Here is a 15,798-nt window from a genome sequence, read left to right as displayed (position 1 = left end):
TGTGTTGGTGAGTAGTGGACTCGTGTGCAAAAACTATTTTACTGGTGGAGTTCCGTAGGATAGCTTAGCCAAGAGTCAAAGCTGGCTTGCTGCATTAACCCCACCACCTTCTTGAGAATAAGCATGTATAGTAGGTTCTGATGTAAGACATGCTGAGTACCTTTGTACTCATGTTTGCTTAATTACTGTTTTCAGACGACAACACCGCCCCCTCCGATGGGTTCTACGTAGACCTTGACGTCGACGAGTGACTAGCCACCCAGGTGGTGATCCTGGCCATGGAGGGCCCTATGTAGATAGACAGGCTTCGAGAAGCCTTCTTTCTTCTAGAGTCTGTACTCAGACTAGTTGTTTCCGCATGTGCTTGTATGTTTGTATGACTTGAGTGTCGGGTCATGTGACCCCTATCTGTATGAACATGTTATGTATGGCTCCCTGGAGCCTTTAAATAAAGTACTTGAGTTGTAGAGTTTTTTTGTGATGCCATATTGTATGTACTCATATCGGGCATATTGTGTGTATGATTGAAATGCTTGGTATGAGTGGGATCCGACAATCTAGTTGTTTATCCTTGGCAGCCTTTCTTATGGGGAAATGTAGTCTAGTGTTCCTCGAGCCATAGTAGTCCGCTACAGCCCGGTACACCGGAGTCCTGCTAGCCCAGCACTACTGTTCAGGACACTTGACTGGCCGGCATGTGTTTCACTTCGTTCCTATGTCTGTCCCTTTGGGGAAATGTCACGTGGTGACTTCCGGAGTCCTGCCTAGCCTGCTACAGCCCGGGTTCCCCGGAGTCCTGTTAGCCCAGTGCTACAGCCCGGAATCACTCGTTGGTGACCAACATGCTCGATGTGATTCATGTATGCCTGTCTCCATAGGTCTGTGTCGCTTTGGGTTCACGACTAGCCATGTTGGCCCGGGTTCTCTGTCATATGGATGCTAGCGACACTACCATATACATGAGCCAAAAGGCGCAAATGGTCCCGGGCCATGGTAAGGTGACACCCGTGGGATACCGTGCGTGAGGCCGCAAAGTGATATGAGGTGTTACCGGCTAGATCGATGTGGCTTGGAATCGGGATCCTGACATGATTAAGCTAGGGGAAATAAATGTCCTAAGGGACGTATTGAACTCACCGAACGCGCTAGGCGCTTTGCGCTTAGTCCGCGGTCCTCGGCGAGAGAAGTAGGGACCTTGGCACCCTTGAACAGCACCTTCCAGACGTCCTTGTGCATCGTATCGAAGAGCTCTCTCAGAGTCTGGTGCTGGGCCGGGTCGAACTCCCACAAGTTAAAATCCCGTTGTTGACACGGGAGGATCCGGTGGATGAGCATAACCTGGACTATGTTGACAAGCTTGAGCTTCTTGCTTGCCATACTCCGGATACATTTCTGGAGTCCATCCAGCTCCACCGATGAACCCCATGACAAGCCCTTCTCTTTCCAGGAAGTGAGCCATGTAGGGAATCCGGATCGAAACTCGGGGGCCGCCGCCCATTTGGCGTCGCGCGGCTCGGTGATGTAGAACCACGCCGATTGCCATCCCTTTATGGTCTCCACAAAGGAGCCTTCAAGCCATATAACGTTGGGCATCTTGCCCACCATGGCTCCGCCGCATTCTGCTTGTTGGCCTCCTACCACCTTCGGCTTGATATTGAAGGTCTTTAACAACAGGCCGAAGTGGGGCCGGATGCGGAGGAAAGCCTCACACACGACGATGAACGCCGAAATGTTGAGGACGAAGTTCGGGGCTAGATCATGAAAGTTCAGCCCGTAGTAGAACATGAGACCACAGACGAATGGATGGAGGGGAAACCCCAGTCCGCGGAGGAAGTGGTAGAGGAAAACTACCCTCTCGTGAGGTTCTGGGGTCGGGACGATCTGCCCCGCAGCAGGCAGCCGATGCGCGATATTCGCGGCTAAGTATCCGGCTCTGCGCAGCTTCTTGATATGTCCCTCCGTAACGGAGGAAGCCATCCATTTGCCTCCCGCTCCGGACATGTTTGGAGAAGGTTGAGGGAAGGGATGTGGACTTGGGTGTTGGAGCTCGAGTGTGCGAAAACGGATGAGCAAAGGAGGAAGAAGGCGTGGATGAAAAGGTGAATCCTTATCCCTTTATATGGGCGGACGAAACTAAGTGTCCCCACTAGCCTGGTAAAACTCGCTTATCCCCCAAGCGCTGTAATCGATGGCGCGGTTGGGTTACCCACACCCGTATTGATGAGAATCCCATGATAAGGGGACACAATCTCTGCTTTGACAAGACGTGTCAAAAAACTGCCTCGCGTTATGTGCGGGGCTAGTTAAAGGAAACAGTTCGAATAATCACCGGGTCATGACATAATGTCGTGTTGCCAAAACAAGTCAGCAAATTGGATTTGTGGAAATATTATTCTCTCTACGATGGTATGTGGAACTTATTTTGCAGGGTCGGACACTATCCTTATATTCAAATTCTTTCGTGGTATATTCGGAAGAGGAACCCGCCTTGCAATGCCGAAGACAATACTGCGCGCCAGACTCATCGTCATTGAAAGCATGGTTTAGGGGCTACTGTGGGAGTCCTAGATTAGGGGGTCTCCGGAAAGCCGGACTATCTCCATTGGCCGGACTATTAGACTATGAAGATACAGGATTGAAGACTCCGTCTCATGTCCGGATGGGACTCTACTTGGCGTGGAAGGCAAGCTAGGCAATACGGGTATGTGTATCTCCTCCTTTGTAACCGACCTTGTGTAACCCTAACCTCTCCGGTGTCTATATAAACCGGAGGATTTTAGTCCGTAGGACAACATACAATCATACCATAGGCTAGCTTCTAGGGTTTAGACTCTCCGATCTCGTGGTAGATCTACTCTTGTACTACCTGTTGGAAATATGCCCTAGAGGCAATAATAAAATGGTTATTATTATATTTCCTTGTTCATGATAATTGTCTATTGTTCATGCTATAATTGTGTTATCCGGAAATCGTAATACATGTGTGAATACATAGACCACAACACGTCCCTAGTGAGCCTCTAGTTGACTAGCTCGTTGATCAAAAGATAGTCATGGTTTCCTGACTATGGACATTGGATGTCATTGATAACGGGATCACATCATTAGGAGAATGATGTGATGGACACGACCCAATCCTAAGCATAGCTTAAAGATCATATAGTTCATTTGCTATAGCTTTTCCAAATGTCAAGTATCATTTCCTTAGACCATGAGATTGTGCAACTCCCGGATACCGTAGGAGTGCTTTGGGTGTTCCAAACGTCACAACGTAACTGGGTGACTATAAAGGTGCACTACGGGTATCTCCGAAAGTGTCTGTTGGGTTGGCACGAATCGAGACTGGGATTTGTCACTCCGTATGACGGAGAGGTATCTCTAGGCCCACTCGGTAATGCATCATCATAATGAGCTCAATGTGACCAAGTGGTTGATCACGGGATCATGCATTACGGTACGAGTAAAGTGACTTGCCGGCAACGAGATTGAACGAGGTATTGGGATACCGACGATCGAGTCTCGGGCAAGTAACGTACCGATTGACAAAGGGAATTGTATACGGGATTGATTGAATCCTCGACATTGTGGTTCATCCGATGAGATCATCGAGGAGCATGTGGGAGCCAACATGGGTATCCAGATCCCGCTGTTGGTTATTGACCGGAGAGTCGTCTCGGTCATGTCTGCATGTCTCCCGAACCCGTAGGGTCTACACACTTAAGGTTCGGTGACGCTAGGGTTGTTGAGATATTAGTATATGGTAACCCAAAAGTTGTTTGGAGTCCCGGATGAGATCCTGGATGTCACGAGGAGCTCCGGAATGGTCCGGAGGTGAAGATTTATATATAGGAAGTCAAGTTTCGGCCATCGGGAAAGTTTCGGGGGTAATCGGTATTGTACCGGGACCACCGGAAGGGTCCCGGGGGTCCATCGGGTGGGGCCACCTATCCCGGAGGGCCCCATGGGCTGAAGTGGGAGGGGAACCAGCCCCTAGTGGGCTGGTGCGCCCCCCATGGGCCTCCCCCTGCGCCTAGGGTTGGAAACCCTAGGGGTGGGGGGCGCCCCACTTGGCTTGGGGGGCACTCCACCCCCCTTGGCCGCCGCCCCCCCTGGAGATTGCATCTCCTAGGGCCGCCCCCTAGGGGTCCTATATATAGTGGGGGAGGGAGGGCAGCCGCACCCTAGCCCCTGGCGCCTCCCTCTCTGTCACATCCCTAGCTCTGTCATGCCTAGTGCTAGTATCAGGTGTTGCATCATGTTTAAATTTTCCAGAAAAGCTCTGTCATGCCTAGTGCTAGTATTAGGTGTTGCATCATGTTTAAATTTTTCCAGAAAGTTGAAATGGGGATGACAGAACCCCCAGCACCCCCCCTGAAACCAACTAGGGTTTACTAAAATTGGTTTCAGTGAACCCAAAATGCCCTTCATAAAATGTTCATCATTTCTGGATTGGGCTAAAACCCCTAGAAAAAATGGTGCACACTTTTCTAGGACATTCTGGATTTTTGAATTAAATCATAAGTATTTGAATTTGGACATTTAAATTCTATAAAATATTTTAAATGTACAAATAATCTTGAAAGCATTTGAGGGCTGTTGGAAATAGTTTCAAAAGTGCCCACAATCATTTTCAGGATTTTACAAAATGAATTAGTATTTTTACTAATTCAAAACAGAGAAATAAAATAGAAAACAGAAATAAAAGAGAGAGAGAAACTAACCTGGGCCACCTACCTGTAGAAGCAACCCAACAGGCAGGCCCAGCCCACTAGCCCCTGCCAGTCACCTGCTACCTCCCGCCAGGAGGACAGGAGCGCGTGGCCGCGGCGCGCTGGCACGCGCCTCGCCAGCTTCTGCTTGCCGTCGAGGGCCTGGACACCTCCACGAGTGCCACGCCACCTCCCCAACCCCCCTCTCACTTCTCCCTCGCTCTCTGGACCTCCCTCCCCCTCGCTCCTCTGATTTTCCCCCATGGCCGAGCATGCCCGTCGCCGCCGTTCGCTGTTGCCACGGCCACTGGCCCTCCCTCACCCATCCAACGTGCTCGGGAGCTCCGCCACGCCGTCCCCATATACCCCACCGAGCCACGTGAGCTGGGAAGCACCGCAACGCCCTTGACATCGTCGTCTTCTACCTCGGGCCACTGAGATCACCGACAATGCCACGACGCCGTCCGTGCTTCCCCGAACCCACTTCGACGCCCCCTACAACCGCTGTGAGCTACCGCTTCGAACCCCTCTCTTCCCCGCCTCGATTGCACCTTGTAGCCCTCGTTCTCACCGGAGCCGAAGCTCGCCGCCGCCGCGCCATGTTGCCATCGTGGCTATAGCCATTGGAGCTTCCACTTGAGTAAACTACCATGCTCAAAATGACCCCACGAGACCGTAGCCACCAACATCTCCCCCTCTCGTGCACCGCAACCCCAAACCCGCAACCCACCGTGCTCCGGCCGCCGCCGTTTTGGTCATCGTCGTTGACTCCGTCCATCCCCGCTCGAACCACGGCCACCCCCAGATGCGTCTCTCTCCCCTCTTTCAAAAGCGCCCTTCCGCGCGTCGAACAGTGGCCCGTAGAGCAAACCCGAAGCGGGCACCGCCACGGTCTGTCGTCGCCGGCGGTTAAACGCCGGTGGCTGACGTGGCGCCATCATTAGGGCCTAAGCACCCTACTGATTACCCTGGAGTCAATGAAAATCGGGCCCCACCACCCAACTAACCGGCTAACTAAAATAGATTAGGTTAGTGTAAATTATCGGTTTAGATTAGTGCTAACCTGGTGGACCCCGCGTGTCAGCTTTGACTTTGGTCAAGTCAACGTTGACCGGTCCCACCTGTCATCCACCCAAACCAGCCTGAGACACTGACGTATGGGTCCCACAGGTCAGGTTTGACCTAGCCGACCCAGTTGACCTGCTGACGTCACACCTATGTCATGCTGACGCAGTAATGATTTTCTGGATTTTTAAAAATAATTCAGAAAATTCCAGAAAATCCCAAAACTTCTAAAAATCATAGAAATTAAACCGTAACTCCAAATGAAATAATTTATATATGAAAAATTATCAGAAAAATTCAAGGAATCTTGTTTATGGCATTTTCATGCATGTTTGAACAATGTTTGTCCTCTGTTTTGGACAAAACAAATAAATGGCATTTAACTAATCATATATGGAGTTTGAATTTGAATCTTGTATTCAAACCAACTTCATTAATTGTGTTGCTAGTTGCATTAGCTCAATCAACAACATATTGCCATGTCATTATCATGCATCATACAGCATTGGTTTTGTTCTTCCTTTGCCGGTCTTGCCCTGTGTAGAACGTTGCCGACGCTTGTGATCGTTGACACTGATGAAGCAATGATAATCTTCAGAAGTGCCAGGCAAGCAAAACCCCCTTGTTCATTCCGATACAATCCCACTCTCTCGCTCCTGCTCTCTTTTACTGCATTAGGACAACAACGATTCAACTGTTACATGTTGCGGTAGTTGAACCCCTTTCCTCTGCATGACCTGTCATTGCCACAGTAAATAGATGAAACCCACTAGCATGAGTAGGAGTTGTTTGAGCCCTGATGTGCCTACTCATTCATGCTTGTTTGTCATGCCTGCTATTGCATAGAGTTGTGTCAGGTCTGATTCATCGGGAATGAATCGGAGGTGTGTGAACATGTCCTACTGTGTGTGAGCTAAGTGTGTGAACACGTTTTGGTAAAGGTAGCGGTGAGAGGCCATGTAGGAGTACATGGTGGGTTGTCTCATTGAAACCGTCCTCAGGAACTGAGTTCTGTGTCTGTGATCCATGAACAGCTACTACCACTCATTGGGATCCTTAATTGACCCTCTCGGCTTCTTAATCACCCTAGTACTCTGTCCAGGAGTTGCAACTAGTTTCTGGTGTTTGTAGGTTATGTGTTGGCGGCCGTGCGTAGCGCTGACCCTAGGGGTGGGCTATGTTGCGGTAGATACACCGTGGCACGGTGTACGGGCGCCCGTTTGGTGTCTCGGGAACCCTGTTCACATCGTTCGGGGCCGTATGTGGAAACCTCGGCCGGACTCCCTGCGGATGGAACCTGGATAGGCGATAAACCTGGACTAGAGACTTAAGTGTTTAGGTAGGCCGTGGCCGACACCCTCGTTGGGCTTCCGCTTGAAGGTTGCCGAGTACATGTCGTGTAAACGACGGTAAGTGGTGAGAGCGTGTGTGAAGAAGTACACCCCTGCAGGGTTAACATCATCTATTCGAATAGCCGTGTCCGCGGTAATGGACTTCTGGGTTGCCTATAACAGTTCATAGACAAGTGAAAGTGGATACTCTAAAATCGCAAGATAAGCGTGAGTGCTATGGATGGCCTTCTCGTAGGGAGACGGGAGCGGATCCATAGTGGTGTATTGAATGGTGAATATGTGGACTCGTGTGCGCCACCTCAAAAGAGTTGCTTGCAGTCGTAGTTCAGGTTAGCCACTGAGTCAAAGCTGGCTTGCTGCAGTTAAACTCCTACCCCTTTGTTGATACCGATGCATATGTAGTTAGTTCTGATGTAAGTCTTGCTGAGTACAATTGTACTCACGTTTGCTTAATTTATGTTTTGCAGAGAGACGTCAGTCTCGCTAGTAGTTCCGTGTGGGCTTCGACGTTTAGCTTGCTACCTCAGCTACGATCTTGTGCCCTCGGCAGGATCTGGTAGATAGTCAGGCTTCTTAGCCTTTCATTTGTAGATGTCTGTACTCAGACATGTTAAGCTTCCGCATGTGCTTTGATTTGTATGCTATGATTGTTGGGTCATGAGACCCATGTTTGTAATATCTCGCTCCTCGGAGCCTAATGAATAAATACTTGAGTCGTAGAGTTATGTTGTGATGCCATGTTGTATTTACACATATCGAGCATATTGTGTGTATGATTGAAATGCTTGGTATGTGTGGGATCCGACAATCTAGTTGTTTATCCTTGGCAGCCTCTCTTATGGGGAAATGTAGTCTAGTGCTTCCATGAGCCATAGTAGTCCGCTACAGCCCGGTTCACCGGAGTCCTGCTAGCCCAGCACTACTGCTCAGGACACTTGACTGGCCGGCATGTGTTTCACTTCGTTCCTGTGTCTGTCCCTTCGGGGAAATGTCACGCGGTGAACATCCGGAGTCCTGCCTAGCCTGCTACAGCCCGGGTTCCCGGAGTCCTGTTAGCCCAGTGCTACAGCCCGGATTCACACGCTGCTGACCGACATGCTCGATGTGATTCATGTATGCCTGTCCCCATAGGTTAGTGCCGCTTTGGGTTCACGACTAGCCATGTCGGCCCGGGTTCTCTGTCATATGGATGCTAGCGACACTATCATATACGTGAGCCAAAAGGCGCAAACGGTCCCGGGCCATGGTAAGGCGACACCCGTGGGAATACCGTGCGTGAGGCCGCAAAGTGATATGAGGTGTTACCGGCTAGATCGATGTGACTTGGAATCGGGGTCCTGACAGCTTTGGTATCAGAGCCTGACTGCCTGTAGGATTACCAAGCCAAACTGGTCGAAGTCGAGTCTAGAAATGCTTTAGTTATGTAAGGGAATTGATTGTGGAAGGGAACGTAAGGCTCTTTTTACTCCTTTACCCTATGCCTTCTGATCTGAGTCAACCTCTTCTTTTCTACGGGGATTAAGAACTAGGCCTTCTCATCTATCTATCAGGATGACGTGTTACTAATCCATAGACTTATAGGATTGATAGTTTCAAGCCCAGTTCAGTTTCTACTACCCAAGTGTGTTGTCAGTTGGTCTCGGAATCTTGATATTGTGCTTCTGAGTGGTTATGCCACTATATTGTAGGATGTCTCAAATATTTTTTAGCACTTACAGCCGTTATGTTGTTCGAGTCATCCCAGGTTTCTAAATAGTCGGATGCATTTGCAAATCCCTTCTTCTCGTTCCCGATGTCCTTTTGGGCCAGATTAAGCACACTAAACGGTCTGTTGAGGTACTCTACTGCCTTGACATATAAGATGGAGCTATTATTATGACCCTAGGTGTCTTAGAGGATCACCTAGTAATCTAGCCATGTTTTATGTTCCCAGTGTGATGATTTTGGCCACCATTCTCGAAAGCATCCCGTGATGCCATTTAGCAGTAGGTATTCTATTCCTGGGATCTTGACCCAAGATTCACTCTGTTGGGTTTCGTAGTAATTTCAAAAAAATTCCTACGCACACGCAAGATCATGGTGATGCATAGCAACGAGGGGAGAGTATGATCTACGTACCCTTTGTAGATCGCAACGGAAGCGTTGACACAACGTACAGGAAGTAGTCGTACGTCTTCTTCCCGATCCGACCGATCCAAGCACCGTTACTCCGGCACCTCCGAGTTCTTAGCACACGTACAGCTCGATGACGATCCCCGGGCTCCGATCCAGCAAAGCTTTGAGGAGGAGTTCCGTCAGCATGACGGCGTGGTGACGATCTTGATGTATTACCGACGCAGGGCTTCGCCTAAGCACTACAACGATATGATCGAGGTGGAATATCGTGGCAGGGGGCACCGCACACGGCTAAGGAACGATCTCAATGATCAACTTGTGTCTAGAGGTGCCCCCTGCCTCCGTATATAAAGGAGCCAAGGGGGAGAGGTGCGCCAGCCAGGAGGAGGGCGCAGGAGGAGTCCTACTCCTACCGGGAGTAGGACTCCCCCCCTAATCCTATTCCAACTAGGATTCCCAAGGGGGAAAGAGGGAGAGGGGTGGCCGGCCACCTCTCCTAGTCCTAATAGGACTAGGGGAGGGTGGGAGGCCGCAGCCCTTATGGGCAGCCCTTTCACCTTTCCACTAAGGCCCACTAAGGCCCATATGATTCCCGGGGGGTTCCGGTAACCTCCCGGTACTCCACGAGCCTAGCATGTACAGACATGGCCTCGGAACACGGAAGACCGAAAGGTCGAGCATGAGTCGTATAGAAGATATGATCAACATGAAGATGTTCACCGATGTTGACTAGTCCGTCTCACGTGATGATCGGACACGGCCTAGTTGACTCGGATCATGTTTCACTTAGATGACTAGAGGGATGTCTATCTAAGTGGGAGTTCATTGAATAATTTGATTAGATGAACTTAATTATCATGAACTTAGTCTAAAATCTTTACATTATGTCTTGTAGATCAAATGGCCCACGCTAATGTTGCCCTCAACTTCAACGCGTTCCTAGAGAAAACCAAGCTGAAAGATGATGGCAGCAACTATACGGACTGGGTCCGGAACCTGAGGATCATCCTCATAGCTGCCAAGAAAGATTATGTCCTAGAAGCACCGATAGGTGACGCACCCATCCCAGAGAGCCAAGACGTTATGAACGCTTGGCAATCACGTGCTAATGATTACTCCCTCATTCAGTGCGGCATGCTTTACGGCTTAGAACCGGGGCTCCAAAAGCATTTTGAGCAACACAGAGCATATGAGATGTTCGAAGAGCTGAAAATGGTTTTCCAAGCTCATGCCCGGGTCGAGAGATATGAAGTCTCCGACAAGTTCTTCAGTTGTAAGATGGAGGAAAATAGTTCTGTCAGTGAGCACATACTCAAAATGTCTGGGTTGCATAACAGCTTGACTCAGCTGGGAGTTAATCTCCTGGATGACGCGGTCATTGACAGAATCCTTCAGTCGCTTCCACCAAGCTACAAGAGCTTTGTGATGAACTTCAATATGCAGGGGATGGAAAAGACCATTCCTGAGGTATATTCAATGCTAAAATCAGCGGAGGTGGAAATCAAAAAGGAACATCAAGTGTTGATGGTGAATAAAACCACTAAGTTCAAGAAAGGCAAGGGTAAAAAGAACTTCAAGAAGGACGGCAAGGGAGTTGCCGCGCCCGGTAAGCAAGCTGCCGGGAAGAAGTCAAAGAATGGACCCAAGCCTGAGACTGAGTGTTTTTATTGCAAGGGAAGTGGTCACTAGAAGCGTAATTGCCCCAAATACTTAGCTGACAAGAAGGCCGGCAACACTGAAGGTATATGTGATATACATGTAATTGATGTGTACCTTACCAGTACTCGTAGTAGCTCCTGGGTATTTGATACGGTGCGGTTGCTCACATTTGTAACTCAAAGCAGGAGCTGCGGAATAAGCGGAGACTGGCGAAGGACGAGGTGACGATGCGCGTCGGGAATGGTTCCAAGGTCGATGTGATCGCCGTCGGCACGCTGCCTCTACATTTACCTACGGGATTAGTTTTGAACCTCAATAATTGTTATTTAGTGCCAGCTTTGAGCATGAACATTGTATCAGGATCTCGTTTAATTTGAGATGGCTACTCATTTAAATCCGAGAATAATGGTTGTTCTATTTATATGAGAGATATGTTTTATGGTCATGCTCCGCTGGTGAATGGTTTATTCTTAATGAATCTCGAGCGTAATGTTACACATATTCATAGTGTGAATACCAAAAGATGTAAGGTTGATAATGATAGTCCCACATACTTGTGGCACTGCCGCCTTGGTCACATAGGTGTCAAACGCATGAAGAAGCTCCATGCAGATGGACTTTTGGAGTCTCTTGATTACGAATCATTTGACACGTGCGAACCATGCCTCATGGGTAAAATGACCAAGACTCCATTCTTAGGAACAATGGAGCGAGCAACCAACTTATTGGAAATCATACATACTGATGTGTGCGGTCCAATGAGTGTTGAGGCTCGCGGTGGCTATCGTTATGTTCTCACCCTCACTGATGACTTGAGTAGATATGGGTATGTCTACTTGATGAAACACAAGTCTGAGACCTTTGAAAAGTTCAAGGAATTTCAGAGTGAGGTTGAGAATCAATGTGACAGAAAAATCAAGTTCTTGCGATCAGATCGTGGGGGAGAATACTTGAGTCACGAATTTGGCACGCACTTAAGGAAATGTGAAATAGTTTCACAACTCACGCCGCCTGGAACACCTCAGCGTAATGGTGTGTCCGAACGTCGTAATCGCACTCTATTGGATATGGTGCGATCTATGATGTCTCTTACCAATCTACCGCTGTCATTTTGGGGCTATGCTTTAGAGACTGCCGCATTCACTTTAAATAGGGCTCCGTCGAAATCCGTTGAGACGACACCATATGAATTATGGTTTGGGAAGAAACCTAAGCTGTCGTTTCTAAAAGTTTGGGGATGCGATGCTTATGTCAAGAAACTTCAACCTGAAAAGCTCGAACCCAAGTCGGAAAAATGTGTCTTCATAGGATACCCTAAAGAAACTATTAGGTATACCTTCTACCTCAGATCCGAAGGCAATATCTTTGTTTCCAAGAATGGATCCCCGGGTACCGAGCTCGAATTCGCCCTATAGTGAGTCGTATTACAATTCACTGGCCGTCGTTTTACAACGTCGTGACTGGGAAACGGTAAAATCCCGATTTCACCCGGAACACTTCCGATGTCGAAACATAGGCTTCCAATATATCAATCTTTATGTCTCGAATTTCGAGACTCCTCGTTCATGTCCGTGATCACATCCGGGACTCCGAACAACCTTCGGTACATCAAAATGCATAACTCATAATAACTGTCATCGTAACGTTTAAGCGTGCGGACCCTAACGGTTTCGAGAACAATGTAGACATGACCGAGACACGTCTCCGGTCAATAACCAATAGCGGGACCTGGATGCCCATATTGGCTCCTACATATTCTACGAAGATCTTTATCGGTCAGACCGCATAACAACATACGTTGTTCCCTTTGTCATCGGTATGTTATTGCCCGAGATTCGATCGTCGGTATCCAATACCTAGTTCAATATTGTTACCGTCAAGTCTCTTTACTCGTTTCGTAATACATCATCTCACAACTAACATATTAGTTGTAATGCTTGCAAGGCTTATGTGATGTGCATTATCGAGAGGGCCCAGAGATACCCCTCCGACAATCGGAGTGACAAAAACTAATCTCGAAATACGCCAACCCACATGTACTTTTGGAGACACCTGTAGTACCTCTTTATAATCACCCAGTTACGTTGTGACGTTTGGTAGTACCCAAAGTGTTCCTCCGGTAAACGGGAGTTGCATAATCTCATAGTTATAGGAACATGTATAAGTCATGAAGAAAGCAATAGCAGTAAACTAAATGATCAAGTGCTAAGCTAACGGAATGGGTCATGCCAATCACATCATTCTCCTAATGATGATATCCCATTAATCAAATGACAACTCATGTCTATGGCTAGCAAACTCAACCATCTTTGATCAACGAGCTAGTCAAGTAGAGGCATACTAGTGACACTATGTTTGTCTATGTATTCACACATGTATTATGTTTCCGGTTAATACAATTCTAGCATGAATAATAAACATTTATCATGATATGAGGAAATAAATAATAACTTTATTATTGCCTCTAGGGCATATTTCCTTCAGTCTCCCACTTGCACTAGAGTCAATAATCTAGATTACACAGTAATGATTCTAACACCCATGGAGCCTTGGTGCTGATCATGTTTTGCTCGTGGAAGAGGCTTAGTCAACAGGTCTGCAACATTCAGATCCATATGTATTTTGCAAATCTCTATGTCTCCCACCTGGACTTGATCCCGGATGGAATTGAAGCGTCTCTTGATGTGCTTGGTTCTCTTGTGAAATCTGGATTCCTTTGCCAAGGCAATTGCACCAGTATTGTCACAAAAGATTTTCATTGGACCCGATGCACTAGGTATGACACCTAGATCGGATATGAACTCCTTCATCCAGACTCCTTCGTTCGCTGCTTCCGAAGCAGCTATGTACTCCGCTTCACATGTAGATCCCGCTACGACGCTTTGTTTAGAACTGCACCAACTGACAGCTCCACCGTTTAATGTAAACACGTATCCGGTTTGCGATTTAGAATCGTCCGGATCAGTGTCAAAGCTTGCATCAACGTAACCTTTTACGGTGAGCTCTTTGTCACCTCCATATACGAGAAACATATCCTTAGTCCTTTTCAGGTATTTCAGGATGTTCTTGACCGCTGTCCAGTGATCCACTCCTGGATTACTTTGGTACCTCCCTGCTAACTTATAGCAAGGCACACATCAGGTCTGGTACACAGCATTGCATACATGATAGAGCCTATGGCTGAAGCATAGGGAACATCTTTCATTTTCTCTCTATCTTCTGCAGTGGTCGGGCATTGAGTCTGACTCAACTTCACACCTTGTAACACAGGCAAGAACCCTTTCTTTGCTTGATCCATTTTGAACTTCTTCAAAATCTTGTCAAGGTATGTGCTTTGTGAAAGTCCAATTAAGCGTCTTGATCTATCTCTATAGATCTTTATGCCTAATATGTAAGCAGCTTCACCGAGGTCTTTCATTGAAAAACTCTTATTCAAGTATCCCTTTATGCTATCCAGAAATTCTATATCATTTCCAATCAATAATATGTCATCCACATATAATATCAGAAATGCTACAGAGCTCCCACTCACTTTCTTGTAAATACAGGCTTCTCCGAAAGTCTGTATAAACCCAAATGCTTTGATCACACTATCAAAGCGTTTATTCCAACTCCGAGAGGCTTGCACCAGTCCATAAATGGATCGCTGGAGCTTGCACACTTTGTTAGCTCCCTTTGGATCAACAAAACCTTCTGGTTGCATCATATACAACTCTTCTTCCAAAAATCCATTCAGGAATGCAGTTTTGACATCCATCTGCCAAATTTCATAATTATAAAATGCGGCAATTGCTAACATGATTCGGACAGACTTAAGCATCGCTACGGGTGAGAAGGTCTCATCGTAGTCAACTCCTTGAACTTGTCGAAAACCTTTTGCGACAAGTCGAGCTTTATAGACAGTAACATTACCGTCAGCGTCAGTCTTTTTCTTGAAGATCCATTTATTCTCAATTGCTTGCCGATCATCGGGCAAGTCAACAAAAGTCCATACTTTGTTCTCATACATGGATCCCATCTCAGATTTCATGGCTTCAAGCCACTTTGCGGAATCTGGGCTCACCATCGCTTCTTCATAGTTCGTAGGTTCATCATGATCTAGTAGCATGACTTCCAGAACTGGATTACTGTACCACTCTGGTGCGGATCTTACTCTGGTTGATCTACGAGGTTCAGTAGTATCTTGTTCTGAAGTTTCATGATCATTATCATTAACTTCCTCACTTATTGGTGTAGGTGTCGCAGAAACAGTTTTCTGTGATGTACTACTTTCCAACAAGGGAGCAGGTACAGTTACCTCGTCAAGTTCTACTTTCCTCCCACTCACTTCTTTCGAGAGAAACTCCTTCTCAAGAAAGTTTCCGAATTTAGCAACAAAAGTCTTGCCTTCGGATCTGTGATAGAAGATGTATCCAATAGTTTCCTTTGGATATCCTATGAAGACACATTTATCCGATTTGGGATCGAGCTTATCAGGTTGAAGCTTTTTCACATAAGCATTGCAGCCCCTAACTTTCAGAAACGACAACTTTGGTTTCTTGCCAAACCACAGTTCATAAGGCGTCGTCTCAACGGATTTTGATGGTGCCCTGTTTAACGTGAATGCGGCCGTCTCTAGAGCGTATCCCCAAAATGATAGCGGTAAATCCGTAAGAGACATCATAGATCGCACCATATCTAGTAAAGTACGATTACGACGTTCGGACACACCATTATACTGTGGTGTTCCGGGTGGCGTGAGTTGCGAAACTATTCCACAATTTTTCAAATGTACACCAAACTCGTAACTCAAATATTCTCCTCCACGATCAGATCGTAGAAACTTTATTTTCTTGTTACGATGATTTTCCACTTCACTCTGAAATTCTTTGAACTTTTCAAATTTTCAGACTTATGTT

The sequence above is a fragment of the Triticum urartu genome, chromosome 7 (genome assembly GCF_003073215.2).
Source record: "Triticum urartu cultivar G1812 chromosome 7, Tu2.1, whole genome shotgun sequence".
Lineage (NCBI taxonomy): Eukaryota > Viridiplantae > Streptophyta > Magnoliopsida > Poales > Poaceae > Triticum > Triticum urartu.
The sequence above is the reverse complement of the archived record's forward strand: the minus strand, read 5'-3'. Positions refer to the sequence as shown.